Source organism: Lycorma delicatula, chromosome 1 (genome assembly GCF_047948215.1).
Source record: "Lycorma delicatula isolate Av1 chromosome 1, ASM4794821v1, whole genome shotgun sequence".
NCBI lineage: Eukaryota > Metazoa > Arthropoda > Insecta > Hemiptera > Fulgoridae > Lycorma > Lycorma delicatula.
Genome location: NC_134455.1, coordinates 162,736,540 through 162,753,443, shown reverse-complemented (window position 1 = coordinate 162,753,443; position 16,904 = coordinate 162,736,540). Strand labels below are relative to the sequence as shown.

Here is a 16,904-nt window from a genome sequence, read left to right as displayed (position 1 = left end):
ATCTTTGTTATTTCTACTACATTTCATTACTTTTGTTTTGTTCTTGTTTATTTTCATGCGATAGTTCTTGCGTAGGACTTCATCTATGCCGTTCATTGTTTCTTCTAAATCCTTTTTACTCTCGGCTAGAATTACTATATCATCAGCAAATCGTAGCATCTTTATCTTTTCACCTTGTACTGTTACTCCGAATCTAAATTGTTCTTTAACATCATTAACTGCTAGTTCCATGTAAAGATTAAAAAGTAATGGAGATAGGGAACATCCTTGTCGGACTCCCTTTCTTATTAGGGCTTCTTTCTTATGTTCTTCAATTGTTATTGTTGCTGTTTGGTTCCTGTACATGTTAGCAATTGCTTCTATCTCTGTATTTGAACCCTAATTTTTTTAAAATGCTGAACATTTTATTCCAGTCTACGTTATCGAAAGCCTTTTCTAGGTCTATAAACGCCAAGTATGTTGGTTTGTTTTTCTTTAATCTTCCTTCTACTATTAATCTGAGGCGTAAAATTGCTTCCCTTGTCCCTATACTTTTCCTGAAACCAAATTGGTCTTCTCCTAACACTTCTTCCACTCTCCTCTCAATTCTTCTGTATAAAATTCTAGTTAAGATTTTTGATGCATGACTAGTTAAACTAATTGTTCTGTATTCTTCACATTTATCTGCCCCTGCTTTCTTTGGTATCATAACTATAACACTTTTTTTGAAGTCTGATGGAAATTCCCCATTTTCATAAATATTACACACCAGTTTGTATAATCTATCAATCGCTTCCTCACCTGCACTGCGCAGTAATTCTACAGGTATTCCGTCTATTCCAGGAGCCTTTCTGCCATTTAAATCTTTTAATGCTCTCTTAAATTCAGATCTCAGTATTGTTTCTCCCATTTCATCCTCCTCAACTTCCTCTTCTTCCTCTATAACACCATTTTCTAATTCATTTCCTCCGTATAACTCTTCAATATATTCCACCCATCTATCGACTTTACCTTTCGTATTATATATTGGTGTACCATCTTTGTTTAACACATTATTACATTTTAATTTATGTACCCCAAAATTTTCCTTAACTTTCCTGTATGCTCCGTCTATTTTACCAATGTTCATTTCTCTTTCCACTTCTGAACACTTTTCTTTAATCCACTCTTCTTTCACCAGTTTGCACTTCCTGTTTATAGCATTTCTTAATTGCCGATAGTTCCTTTTACTTTCTTCATCACTAGCATTCTTATATTTTCTACGTTCATCCATCAGCTGCAATATATCGTCTGAAACCCAAGGTTTTCTACCGGTTCTCTTTATTCCGCCTAAGTTTGCTTGTGCTGATTTAAGAATTTCCTTTTTAACATTCTCCCATTCTTCTTCTACATTTTCTACCTTATCTTTTTTACTCAGACCTCTTGCGATGTCCTCCTCAAAAATCTTCTTTACCTCTTCTTCGTCAAGCTTCTCTAAATTCCACCGATTCATCTGACACCTTTTCTTCAGGTTTTTAAACCCCAATCTACATTTCATTATCACCAAATTATGATCGCTATCAATGTCTGCTCCAGGGTAAGTTTTGCAGTCAACGAGTTGATTTCTAAATCTTTGCTTAACCATGATATAATCTATCTGATACCTTCCAGTATCGCCTGGCTTTTTCCAAGTGTATATTCTTCTATTATGATTTTTAAATTGGGTGTTGGCAATTACTAAATTATACTTCGTGCAAAATTCTATAAGTCGGTCCCCTCTTTCATTCCTTTTGCCCAGCCCGTATTCACCCACTATATTTCCTTCCTTGCCTTTTCCAATGCTTGCATTCCAATCTCCAACTATTATTTAAATTTTCATCTCCTTTTACGTGTTTAATTGCTTCATCAATCTCTTCGTATACACACTCTACCTCATCATCATCATGGGCGCTTGTAGGCATATAGACGATAACAATCGTTGTCGGTTTAGGTTTTGATTTTAACCTTATTACAATGATTCTATCGCTATGCGTTTTGAAATACTCCACTCTCCTCCCTATCTTCTTGTTCATCACGAAACCTACTCCTGCCTGGCCATTATTTGACGCTGAGTTAATTACTCTAAAATCACCTGACCAAAAGTCGCCTTCCTCTTCCCACCGAACCTCACTAATTCCTACTATATCCACATTTGTCCTACCCATTTCCATTTTTAAATTTTCTAGCCTACCAACCTTTTTCAAGCTTCTAACATTCCACGCTCCGACTCGTAGAATGTTATTTTTTAATTTTCTGGTGACCCCTTCCTTAGTAGTCCCCACCCGGAGATCCGAACGGGGGACTATTTTACCTCCGGAATATTTTACCAAGGAAGGCGCCTCCATTATTGCTATGTGAAAATGCAGAGAGCCACATTTTCTTGGAAAAAAAGCAGCTGTAGTTTTCCATTGCTTTCAGCTGCGCAGTACTCAGAGGACTGAGTGATGTTGATACGGCCGTTTAAGTCGTCCTGACTCACGCCCCTAACAACTACTGAAAGAGCTGCTGCCCTCTTTCAGGAATCATTCCTTAGTCTGGCTCTCAACAGATACCTCTCCGATATGGTTGCACCTTCGGTCCAGCTACTCTGTATCCCTGAGCACTCAAGCCCCCTCACCAACGGCAAGATCTCATGATTCATAGAGGAGGCCGTCCTGGTAATCCGGTCTATATATTTCGTAAAATTTTTTTTCTATTAAGGTCTTTTATCCGAAAAGTTTTCGAAACGCTCAGCGCTATATAACGCCATTTTAGCACTTCCTTTTCTAGACTGTTAGGCGTTATTACTGATTACTTGGAATTTACTGTTTAGCAGTAACTTCCAAAAAAAAGTCATCGGATTTTTTTTTACTTTACCACATTTGACGCCTTCGTGTTTGTGACTTCGCCGGATTTAAATTTATCGGTTTTTTTTCCGTATGAGTAGGGGAAAGTATCGTCCCCCCCGTATCGTTCCTGGTATAGGAAAAGAACGAAGTTTATCTTAGAGACTTAAAAATATTTCAGTAGATTTGTATGTTCTAGGCAAGTGAATTAAAAATACAATAGAAAACATTTATTCGGTATTAAATAAAACTTAATGTATTAAATTTGCGATAATCTTTTAATAAAAACACGGGCTAGTCGGATCATTTTTAATATTTAACTTTTTTACATGTTAACATTTTTTGTCGGTTATTATTGAAAATAAAAAAAAGGCTGTCGCCATAGTTATTGTATTGTGTAAATAAATAATTCGTTGATTATATTTTATCCAAATGCGTACTTTATTACTTAATTTTAACGTTTTGGAATTAATAATATATAAGTTGGGTTTTTTCGTCGGAGAGGGGAAAGCTCTACCAGTAAAACCCCTCCCCATCATCACATGATGTCGAAACCGCCATTGAGACGTAACAGCATCATATAGGTTATAACTGAATTTCAAACCAAATCTTGATCCCAATTTTGAACTACCTTTTTGTCTAATAGAACTTCATTAAATCTCTAGAGATTTAATGACGTTAGATTAGAAGTCAGAGGCGTTGACGGATAAGCCATCGCACATATATTGTGAACAATAACACCAACACGACGAAACGTATTGGTGATATTATTACAAATATTGATGGTACATTTCTAAGTGTAATTTTTCCAGTTACTATTAAGCATTGGAAAGAAATTACAATCGGGTAGAACAATACGTACCTGTTAAAAAAATCTAAAAATTCAATGACCAAAGTAACTAAAGTTTCAGACTATTTAATTTATATTCATTCCTATTAATAGGATGGAAAAAAACATTTAATAAAGGTTTCAAAACATTTAGTAAAGTTACGAGCACGTTATTTATTAAATAAATGTATTAGATCAAAGTAAAAAATAACCAATGATTCGATCATTTTTAAATATTCTTAACGTCCTTTATCGTTACCGGTAGAGGAAAAGAATGAGGTTTATCTTAGATCAGGTTTGTTTGTTGCTAGGCAATTTAATTAAAAATGTAATAATACATTTTTTTTTATCTTAGAAACATTTATTCGGTATTAAATAAAACTTAATGATTTTAATTTGCGTCAATTTTTTAATAAAAACGGCCTAGTCGGACCATTTTTAACATTTAACTTTTTTACATGTTAGCATTTTTTGTCGGTTATTTTTAAAACAAAAACTTTAAAATTTTGGAATTAATAATAAGTGTTACAAATAAACGAGTTTATTTATTAGAATTCTAAAAATCCATTGAGGTCATTGATTCCAATAAGGATTCAATCCAAATCAAGTAAAGCCAGTCCAAGAAGGCCTTTTTAGTCTCGTCTAAGCCGTGTACATATTTTTAGTAACAATGCCAATACGAAAAGTATTTGTATTATTATTAAAAATATGGCTCTACGCTTCTAAATGTAATTTCTCCAGTTATCATTAAGGATTTTAAAGAAATTCATATCCAGTCTTGCCCGCTTGACTTATTTGTATTCATTTGCTTTCTTTTTTTAGTATTTTTGACGCGCTTTCTCTAACCGTCTCTTATGCTAAGTCGCTGTCTCCATCTTATCGCTGTAGAATTTTGTTTGTTTCCTGCCCTGCGTGCTTGCCGAGATTTGGTGTCTTTAGACATCTCTATTTTAAAATAATTTCCGAGGAATTATGTTATTCAATTTTTTATTTCCTCTACAGAACTGAGTTGTTTGAAATCATATTTGAACAGATTAAATTCTTTTAAGTTATGAAATTTCTTGTAAATGTTAATTTTATTAATTTTTTTTTTTATATAAGTATTTAAACTGACAAATTTTATCTCTAGTTGTTTTAATTCTTTAGCAAACAATGAAATATTTATATGCAGTTTTATTCTATATTATAATCTGGATGATTAGTTTTCATTATTGTATAAGCGATACCAGTTACTTATAACTAAATCAGACGATTAGCGTTCATAAATTTTAGAAGGTAAATTTACACCAGTTATATTGAAATCCGCTTCAACAGCCTTCTAATCTGTTTACTCATATTTAATCGACAGTCAAAATCAATCGGATTGATAGCTACACTTTATTCAGCTCCCTTGCTCAAGATGTTCCGCATGTATTATAATAATATTGACTTACGTCAATATTAGCGACTTACTTAAGTCGCTGTATAAAATTTCACCATTGTATGTCGTCGGGAAATGTATTTAATTAGGGTTGCAAGATTTGATGAGACAGTTGAACCATTGTAAGTTAAAAAAAAGGATGTAATGAAAAATACTCATACCTTAGTGACCCTGACCTGGGTTGCTAGTGACCTTGAGAATGACTATTCCGATTCCAAGAGTACCTAACCTTTTCGACTGTACTGTCCTATATACTTATTCGCAGTGAGTGTAAACACTGCTGCACATGTGAAGTCGGGCACCTTTTTTTTTTAAAGCCAAGCCACTACAAAAACATTTTAATTGATATTGAACGTAGTTTTCCAATCATTTTATATGTTTCAAAACTAAATTTTTTCTAGAATAAATCAGACCCTGGCCCAGAATTAAAAGAATAAAATTCCAAATTGTTTGGAGCTTAATTTTTGTGTTTTTACTAGAATGGCCGTTAATTAGAAAATAATAAAACAATTCTTTACTATGAAAGGCTAAGAATCTGTAGAAAACTTTAGGTTATAATGTATTCTGCATCATAAAATTCTGTTAAAACTTTCTTATAATTTTTTACCAATGTTACATTTATTTGTAAAAAAAATTTAAAATTATAGGAATTAAACTTTTCTTTACACAAGAAAATTCTTGTTTTGTCACAAAGATAATCCTCGCATTACTGTGATTTTTAAAATTTTCTTAATTTTTATGGTAAATTTTAAATTATGTTTTAAGTAATTTAATTTTCGATCTTTCATGCGATATGTGAGGTTTATAAATTGTATTTCATTTTAAGTACTTTAGTTTTTCTCTTACTTAACAGGCAAATAAGTATTCTGAAATTATGGGGCACTATTGTTTTATTAAACAGATTTCTTGGTCATTTTGAATTTTTACAGGTATTAGCAGTATCTGCTAATTGTTACAAAAAATTTGTGTTGAGAACAATTGGTGCATGTAGAAATGAAAATCTGTGATTAAAGTAGTATTGCCTATTCATCAACATGCAAAACCAACTAACTTTAATAGGAATAAAGTATTTAAAAAAATAATCAATGTGGAATTTTTTTATGATGTTAACAGATGTACATTATGTATTTTAAAACCCTTCTTTGCGAATAAATAAAGGAAAATACTCCTTTACTATTTTTTTACTGTTAAATATCTTTTATGTAATAGTTTAATGTTTATATAAAAAACAACTTTTTTATAGTTTTTATCTAATTTTTATATAAAATGTCTACCTTTACAGTTACTTGCAAAAAACGAATCTCCCTTCCTTTCACTAAAACTGCTGGCGCCGTCAAACTGTTTGGTGGATTTCATTGATTTCTGAAATAGTTAGTAAAACTGGAACATTCTCGTTTCATCGCTTCATTATTTTTCCTGTTATTGAAATATTGAAGCTATATATTTTTTTTAATTGATTGATTATCAGGTGCGTTTTGATTTTATCATTTTTCAGTGTAATTTTGTGTTTTAGATCGACCCCCTCATGTTAGCGGCAGGAAAGTTAAACTTTTATTTTAGAGCGCAATTGGTATCATGGAATTAATCAGTTTTAGAATTATATTAGATTCCATGCTATTTAAAAAAAAAATATATATATAAATTTGACACTAAAAAAAGGGACTTACATTATTCACTGAATTTTACTTAATGCTTTACAATTTTACAAATATTACTAATGTAAAACGTTTGTCATTAATATACAAAGCATTAAATGTTAATATGAAGTAAGCGCCGTTATTCTCAAACTAAAATTAATGCATTGCAAAAACACGGACTAAACATTTGTGATTTTATTATTTAGAATATGCATATGAGTACACCAGGTGCACACCCACGTTCCCGTTTAGTACATACACGCTACGTGTATTATCGAATACACCTAACCGCATTTGCATACTAGATTTTTTTTTGTGCATATTTACACAAAAAGACATACAAAAATATATGTATATTTTCTTATATTAATAAACAAAAGTTTAAAGTCTTTGCCGATCCAGAATTTATATTTAAAAAAAATGATATGAAGGCACGGTGTTCCAACAGTGAACTGAAGAAATTGTAATGCTTGGCCCGATACGTCAGTTAAAATGAGCATGTTTAACTTAAATCCATGTTATTCATTTCCGTAAGTTTTTAAGCGAGAAACATCTTGCAGAGTCATTTGGTATAATTCTCCTGTTTGTAACCGATTTCATTCTAAATTTATAACACGATTTTTATAAAGCGGGTTACAAAATCGTAGAAAGTAAAAAAAAAATTTTTTTACTTTACCCAAGACTTCGCATAAGAAATGGAAGAATAATACAAAATATGGTTCTGCGAGACGATAACAACAATTCTACCAGAATAGGTAAAACCACTGCCATAAAATAACTATAAATGCTGTAATATCTCTACAGAACTAATAATCTCCGCTACAGAAATAAATGTTATTGCATGTGTAACTTGAAAGACAAATAACAAATGCGATCGGAATATATTTTTATTACGTATGTATGGTAGACATGGATTTTATAGTTATATGAAGGTTAATAAAAACTATACACCGAAATATTTTATTATAATGCAAACACAAATCCGTAATTTTTTCAGTGACGCTGTATTTTTGGTTTCAAAGTTTACTCCTGACCTATAACGTAGCGACTGAATATAAATATTTCAGATTTTTTTTTACATTTCTGTCTTAAAAATTATAATAACAATAATCCCAACAATATCATTGATCACTGCAAATAGAAACAAGTTCAGGTCGACCGAATTACTGAAAACGCCGATCTGAGCTTGCGCACTTGCTAATAAACACCCGCGTATCCCTCTGGATCTACTATTTTCAGTGCGTAAATATTAAAATCTAAGGTAATTCATTGTAACGTTGTTGCAAGTATGTTTTAAATAATAAAAGCTTAATGTATAGTAACGATAATAATCGTTGAGTGTATTCCTAAGAAGAAATAATGGTAGCGTGTTTTATTGTTGAAATTTTTATTTTAAACTTGTAAATTGCTTCGTGATATTTTGTTTTTTTTTATTTGAATATTTAGATAAACTGGTTTTTATTGTACAATGTTTTATTTACATTGTAATTAACAAAGTTGTTTAAGTAACTAAGTAATGTTACTAATATTAAAAAATTTCACTAGTAAGATAATGTTTACGAATTAATAATGATGAAACGTTATACTTAAGCTTGAAATTTTTACGTTTGGAATTGTTGTCCCGAACGATTTAGAGAACGTATCAACGTGCTGGTAAGGTGGATTATATTAATTGTTAATTTATTCATTTAACATATCAGCGGTATGTTGTTTGAGAAATTAATAAATTTAATTAGTTTCATCTCGATAAACATTTGACAAACTATGTTTTATTTTTAAAAAAATCTAGTAGTATAGAAACCCAACATACAGCCACACCCCCTTACCGCGCCACATGTGGTTTTATATAAGGTTTTCTGTCACGGGCCGTAGGGGTGTGGTTGTATGTAAGGTTTTTTTTTAACGAGCGCTGATTGGTCAATAACCTGAGGAGAGCGACCCCCTCTTTCTAGTTAAATTTTCACCAGGAAAGCGTGTAGTAAGCACAATTCTGTGTTACAAAAAAATAATTAAAATTTCATGCTATAAACTAATTATGAAGGTTGTTTTATTACTTTGCCGGTTAACGGTGAGTAAGCCACTATATTTTCATATATTAATAAATAATACGCGATTGTATTGGGTTTAAAATTCTCTTCAACTTCAATATTAATTTTTAAATCAATAACACCCATTTTTATCGATTCATCTTGTCGTGAACGATCAATCATGTGTAAGAGATATCTGTTTTTATAATCTGAATATGTGTATGGTGAATCAGTCATTTTATAATGGTATAAAATATATGATATATAGGGATATCACCTAACATCCCGCTTTTGTTGAAAGTAATGATGCCCGATTTTTTTCAAAACATTGTTATAAATTTAAAAGTGATCAGAACTGTTAACCGAGTGGTTACTAGATAATAAAAACATATTTTTATTTTATTTCATCATCAAATGCAAAAATATTGTGAGAAAAGGGCGTATCTCGAGAATGGGTGGACTTAGGCGCATGAAACTAGCAGTTATCATTCCAGAAAGTTGTAAAGTTCCCTTTCGGTTAAGCCTTTCAAAATCGCGTTAGTATTGGGCTAGGACCGTTTTCGAGATACGCCCTTTGTTTATTTATAATATGATGAATAGTTAATAAAGAAATAACAATGATCTGGAAGTTTAAACTGACATTATAGACGTAAATAATCATTATTGTTTACATTAAAATATAATCAGTGATATATTACACTATCGCTGAAAGTAATGATGACCAAATATCACAATAAAATTATCCGTGTAACAAAGCTCTCTCTCCATATGATGACAAAAGATTCGTGTTAGAAAACCTTATAGATATACTTCCATATGGAGATAAAGAAATTGACGAATATATGATAGAAAAGAAATTACCACATGTAAACTCTACATTATGATAATTATGTCCATTGGACATTTTTTTCATACCCTTATAAGTTATATAAACTTCTGTAGAATTATTAATTTCATTCAAATCTGATAGTGTAAGTTCAATGAATCTTTATGGTAAAAATATTTTTCCAAATCCTTCAATTGATGCTATAATTGAATCACCAGTTTTTGTTTTTATAAACTCGACTTTTTCAATTCTATAACGCCTATTGTGTATAATTTCAGTAATATTTTTAATATTATTACAATAATTTAAACTATTCAATTTAACGAAAATATTAGACATTTTTACTAATCTATATAATAAATAAAAATATTTAACATTAATATTTTATAGTTGATGTAAAAAAAAAATTATTTTTATTTAGAGATAATAGATGTGTGTTATTGGGAATTCTTCTCATTATATATGACTCTCAATCATTCATTATAATAATTGTTTTTTTTTTATTTTCAGTGAAAGATAGATATTAACAATAGGATTGACCCTCGATCCCTATAATAAATAATTAAAAAGTAATCAATAAATTGAAAAGTTTGAATGACTAATAATATTCTATTATTTTCATCTACAAACCAGAAATTACTAAATATAATGGATTTGTCCCTTGGATTCACTTTATATAGGATATTTTCCTGGCTGGAATTCCAGCCGACTAATTTTTGTGAATAATAATTAATCCTTTATTTATAAAATTGTAAAAATGTTTAATTTCGATAAATTGAAAATTTTAAATTATTGTACTAATATTAAACAACAATAAAATATTTTTAATTATTTTGTGAAATTACAAAAATGTTTAATATTTTCGATAAATTGAAAATTTAAAAATATTAATTGAAATATTTTTAATTTTTTTACTCGATTATAGAGTTTGTAAATAAATCAAAAAACCTACTATTATCATTGTCTATTTGAATAAAAAAAATTAATTTTTATATAGATACCAAAATGAAGCTTCGTAATAATAAAATTGTTTCACCAAATTCATCATCTACATTTGAATATAATGAATGTATAAATCGCTATAATGATGATGAATTCAATCTAACGGTGTTAATTGATTCGATCTCTTCTATTATTGATAATAATAATTTAGATAAAACAATAAATTTGAAAATAGATTGTCGTCAAGTAGTTTGTATATGCGACACTATTTTTGATAAATATGATATTGATGGTGTAGTCATTTAGAAAAAAAAAACTTGAAAATCATTTATCAAAAGCTACTTTAACTAGAACCGCTATTTTCGAAATATATGTAACTTCATTAAATTAATTTATGTCAATGAAATTTGTACACATTCAATAGTTTATTGAAAAATCACTTGTTTATATATACAACTTATATATATATATTATATATATAGATGATGCTTCCAATTGTCGATATTTATAAATACGATTCTGTTCTTTCAAAGTCTAAGTTTAAACATTCTTTCGTTTTAGGATATGATGATTATAAATATAGGCTGATGGAGATAGATTCTAAAATTAAATCTACAGTTGATTCGTTCTATTCTATTACTAATGATATAGATAATGATCGCGAAGAAATACATTTGAAAATATATTATCGCTGTTATCATAAAAGGATCACTGTTTTAGATGAAGATTCTCTGTGTTATTGATGATGTAGTCGCTTAGAAAACAATTTGATTATGATTTATAAAAAATTATTTTTGATGTTGATCAATCACTGGAATTGATGTTTAACTTTTTAATAATTCTTAATTTTTAAAAATATTTAGAGAGATATGAAGGAAGAACAACAGAAAACAAAATTCCTCATTGTGAACGCAATGAGGGGATATGCATTCAAAAAACAAAATAAATATAGTTCTTTTACCAAACACTATTAGATGTATTATATGCGGTCCATCGAATTGTGGTAAAACAAATGTAGTTTTTAATCTTTTAGTTCAAGAGAACGGAATAAGTTTTAAAAACGTGTACATTTTCTCAAAATCACATCAACTTCTCTATAGAATATTATCAAATTTGATGATGAATCCTGGAATGGGTTATTATGAATATATTGAAGACGAGCAAGTTCCTCAACCAGAAGCTATTGAACCCCATTCAATAATGATTTTTGATGATGTAATCAAAGAGAAACAAAATAATTGCAAGAGGTCGTCACAATAAAATTGATTGTTTTTATCTAGCACAAACATACTAAAATACCAAAATAACTCGTACATGACAATTGTAATTTTTTAATTTTATTCAAAAATGACAATTTGAATTTAAAACACATTTACGATGATCATGTAAACGTTGACTTGTCTTTTGATGATTTTAAACCGATGTGTGATCAAGTTTGGAATACAGACCAATTAGTTTTCTAGTTATCGATAAAGAGAAAGATAAAAATAAAGGTAGATATAGAAACAATATCGATAAATTTATCATTGTTGAACGTTATTAAAATAATCGTTTTTAATTTTATTTTTTTCTTATTAGAACAATGAAGAAGGAGAAACAAATGATTGAAATCGATAAGCTTAATAAAGATTTTAAACGTAAACATGCCTTTATGATGGGTTTGGCTGAAGAAGAAGTTTTATTTGCTAAACGCTTCAAACCTATAATAGATCCTATAAATGAAATTAAAGAAAAAGTAGATAAACCAAGACCACCTCCTCCACCTCCAACCGATGGAGAAATTTATATAGATAGAGTAGGACGTGAACTGGGTGATAGATTGTTACTTCATTTAGAAAGACATCAAGATTGGTGTGAACAGAGTTTGTTGGAACAAGATGATGAAGAAGAAGATGTAGCCTCTTCAACATTATCTGAACAAACAACATTACACTCTGAACAATCTCAAGACAAAGAACCTAGAATATATACAAAATATACGTCTATATTAGAAAACAGTCAGTTTTCCGACACTGAAATAATTAAACCATACTTGGAAATGTTAAAAGCAGGTCCAAAAGTATCTCTAGATCATGTGTATGGTGTAAAGTATGATAAAAATACATATACTTGCACATAGGTGACATTAAAATTGAATTTATGAATGATAAAATTCATTTGGGGGATTTCATTTATCCAGCAACACCAGGTTTTTTAAAGTTGTTAGTTTATAAAAATCCAGACTTGAAGAAGGTTCACAGAGTAGATATGAAAGCTTATAGTGAAATGTTAAAACATACTGGTGCTCATTTGATGGTGCGACATGATACAGATACAGTGAAATCGAATAAATCTTTTGAATATAATGAAGTGATTGGGTAAACGGTTTTTTTTGAAAGGAACAGTTACTCACCATATAAAACTCCATCCACGTCTTTTAGTGGTTCTGGGTTGTTACATGCTCAATTCAATTACAATCCAGTATATTTATACTGGGACGATCCAAATGAGTTGATAGATAGATTGTATACAGTTGTGGGTGAATATGACGCTGGAAACAAGAGCGTTTCAAATGAAATCATATCCATAATTAAAGAATTGAAAGGCGTTGAATTTGAATAGATTTTTGAGTATTAATTTTTAATTTTTTTATATAGAGAAATGTCACGAATAAAATTAGGCAAAGGTCGTCGACGGGGAGAACGAGGTTTTTCACTCACACCAGATGGAAATTTTGATATAAAACATCATAGATTGTGTAATATATTTGATCCTATCGATGATAAGGATGCCTTGAATTTTAAACGATGTAAACTTATGTTTGACGAATACATAAACAGTCTCGGTGAAAAGTTTGTGGCTTTAGAACGATTAAATCAGGAGATAACAAATCATGATGTAAACATTAAAAAATATATAGATGAAAAAATGAAACTTGCAGATGCAACTGTTGAATTCATGAAAGATTCCCTCGAACCTCTTAAAGAAAAAATTGCAAAGTATATATATAGACGATGAATTAAACGGTCGCATTACAGAAGATCTCATCCCCCGAATCATATTAAATCCATTGTTGGGGCAATGATTCGAGAAAATGAAATGACTAAATTAAAAATACTTGATAAACAATAGAAATATTATATTTAAATTTTTATATCAATAATTTATTTAAATTGAAATTAATTTTTTTAATATATAGACATGAACAAGAAGAAGACGAAAAAAAGGACGTGGTATTATTGGTTCCGTGGTGAATAAAGCTGTAGATTTATTACCAGTTGAAGCACACATACCAGGTTGTAATGCACTGCATTGTTGGCCCGGCACGAAATTAGATAAACGATTAAAACGTGGAGATAAAGGCGTTAATAAATTGGATGATGCATGACATAGCCTATTCAAAATATTCAGACACCAAAACCAGAGCACAAGCTGATGAAGTACTTGCTGAGCGAGCTTGGGAACGTGTAATTTCCCCAGATAGTAGTTTGACTGAAAGAGCGGCTGCCTATGCTGTAACAAATGCGATGAAATTAAAGTTTTTGGGGGTAGAGTAAAAAAAATCTATTCAATACCGAGGCATGCTTTATATGACGACGAATTGATTGAGTATGCAGAACAATTGAAAATTCCACATTTTAGAGGTGTTTTTATGTTGGATACTTTTCCAAAAAAGATTAGAAAAAATGACTGTGATATAATCAATTTGGACATTTCAATGGGTCGTGGTACACATTGGGTTTGCTTTAGAAAAATTTATAAAAATGTAAATTATTTTGATAGTATAGGAAACATACAACCACCTCCAGAATTGATGAATTATTTTGGAAAATCTAATCTAACGTACAATTATAACAGATATCAAGCCGATGATGATGTAATTTTGTGGTCGATTGTGTTTAGAATTTTTATCTGAATAAATTATATATTTTTAATTTTAATTTTTTCTTATTTTAGATATGTCGTGTTTGTTATTGATTGATGGAAACGATTCGTTGATTAAAAAAGCATTTTTTTCTCCAATAGACCTTTCAAAAGGCCAATATGAATTGGGATTAAAATGGTTGATGACGGCCATCACTATTCCAAATGTTGAAGAGAACAAAAATAATAAATTGTGTTATGCATTCGACAAGGACGTTAAAAAAGATGATAATAATTATGAATTTACAAAGAAAAATTACATAACAATACCAACGGGTAGTTATGAAATTGAAGATATTGGTGAATCTATACAAAACGAAATGAACAAAATTAAAAAATCCATCACCTTGCGAGCTAACACCAATATGTTACAATGTGAAATTAAAAGCACTGTGTGGATAGATTTTTCAGATAAAGATTCAAGTATTGGCAGATTGACTCTTGGGTTGTGGGTTAAGAATTCTCAAACCAAATCTAACACATCATTCAGATCGAATAATAAATATAGTTCCTGTAAATGTAATACGTGTAAAATGTAATATTATTTCGGGTGTATACAAAAACGAGAAACAAGATAGCATTTTGTATGATTTTCCACTAAGTGTCGATCCTGGTGATGTGATTGAAGAATGTCCATTTTATATTACATTTGTACCAGTAAATGAAAAAGAAATTGTCAACTTAATAATAAAGTTGACCGATGAAAAAAAGATCAGTTATTAAATTTACGTGGCGAACGAGTAAGCATGTCGTTGGTATTGAGAGAATGTAAATAAATAATTATAATTTGATTTTTTCTTTTTATTAGAAATGCCATATATAAGTGACGATGATGATGTTGAGTTTAAAAAACGTATAAATTGACAGAGGAAAGCATTAAGAAATTAAAATCTCCAGGATTTGAAATTGTTGGGGGGAAATTAAAAAGTACCAATAAATTATTGAAATAAAAAAAATGATTTTTATTATATAGATTGAAATATGAATTATATAAATGTTAAAAAAGTCGCGTCTACAGACGAATCGTTAACATAAACAAATACACAAACACACCCCATTTGAAAATAATTTTAAAACGGGTGATAAGATTATAATAAGAATAAATCAACTGGATGATTATACAGTTCCGGGTGATAGTTGTCTACGTATTCGTGTGAAACTTGTAGGTGAAAACAATAAAAATTAACAACATCGGAATTAGTTAATTTTGCGGGTGCTTTTCTATTCGATGAGATAATTTATAACATAAATGGGCAAGAGGTGGCCAGCACGAGAAACGTAGGTGTGATCTCTATTATGAAAAATGTGATTTCAGTAACAAATAATTCGATTCTATTGTTGGAACAAGCCGGGTGGGTTAATGGGACAAATAAAATTAATATGGACAATGATGGTGTTTTACTTTATTCATACCCCTATCAATGTTGTTGGGTTTTGCTGAAGACTATAAAAAATAATTATAAACAACAGACAAGAATTATTATTGAAACGTACTAGTGATGATGTGAACGCAATATTGACCACAGTTTCAGATCATAAATCTAAACTAGAAATAACAGATAATGCATGGCTTGTACCATATTTAAAGGTTTCGAGTCAATATCTATTGGAATTGGCTAAATTGAGAGAAAAAAAATAGAGTTGCGTATACAATTTAGAAGTTGGGAACTTCATCACAATCCAACAGTCCCACAAACAAAATCTGTAACTTGGAATGTAAAAACATCATCACAATTAGACAAACCTCGATATGTTATTGTAGGCTTTCAAACCGATAGATTAAATAAAGCTACAAAGAACGGGTCAGAGTTTGATTCGGGTAACGTTAAAAATATTAAAGTATTCAAACTTTTATCCATATGAGGATCTAGAAGGGGGTCAAATGTTGATGTACAAGATGTTTGTGGATTTTAAATAATTGTATTATAAATTGACTGATTTACCATACACATATTCAGATTATAAGATCGCGACAGCAAGCTCTACGGCTTTTGGTAAGAGCGTCGACTGTTATGCTTCACTCGTAGGAACAACGCCTGGTGAGACTTCGTATATACTCGTACTACTTCTTAAATGCCATCTTTGTTGATGTTAATCGTATAAATTGTTAAATAAATTTTAGAGAACACTAGAATTTGCTCATTATGAACTAAATTTAACAATTTCACTTCGACAACAAAATTAAATTAATACAGTGAACATTAAATAAAGTTCAGAACGAAGTTCAAATTGCTAACCAGCAAATATATGTCTAGCCATTACATAACTTCGGTTTTATTGGTAAGAATTTGACTTTTTGTCATTTTCTACAGAATGGTTTAGCATTTTCCAATATCACATGCATATAAGTAATACTGATAGAACAGATTCAAAGTTCAACGCAAAAATGCTTGGTTACCACTACCGATAATTGTTATTAGTACTCAAAACAGTACTTGATTTTAAATGGTATTTGAAATAGCATTTTCTAGTCAATCATTACAAACAATCCTTCTCTA

The 16,904-nt window shown here is 30.0% G+C and overlaps 1 protein-coding gene across 17 annotated transcripts in view; it reads left to right on the top strand.

Moving 5' to 3' along the window:
- The window catches only part of LOC142324946 (uncharacterized), a 113,201-nt gene that overhangs the window by 2,406 nt on the left and 93,891 nt on the right, over nucleotides 1–16,904 (top strand). The window contains exon 2 of one of the 17 annotated variants that reach the window (XM_075366124.1): nucleotides 6,354–6,539. The exons of the other annotated variants lie outside the window; for them this stretch is intronic. The gene's annotated coding sequence lies outside the window, so the exon portion shown is untranslated. The remainder of the gene's footprint in view (nucleotides 1–6,353; nucleotides 6,540–16,904) is intronic. 17 annotated transcript variants of the gene reach the window in all.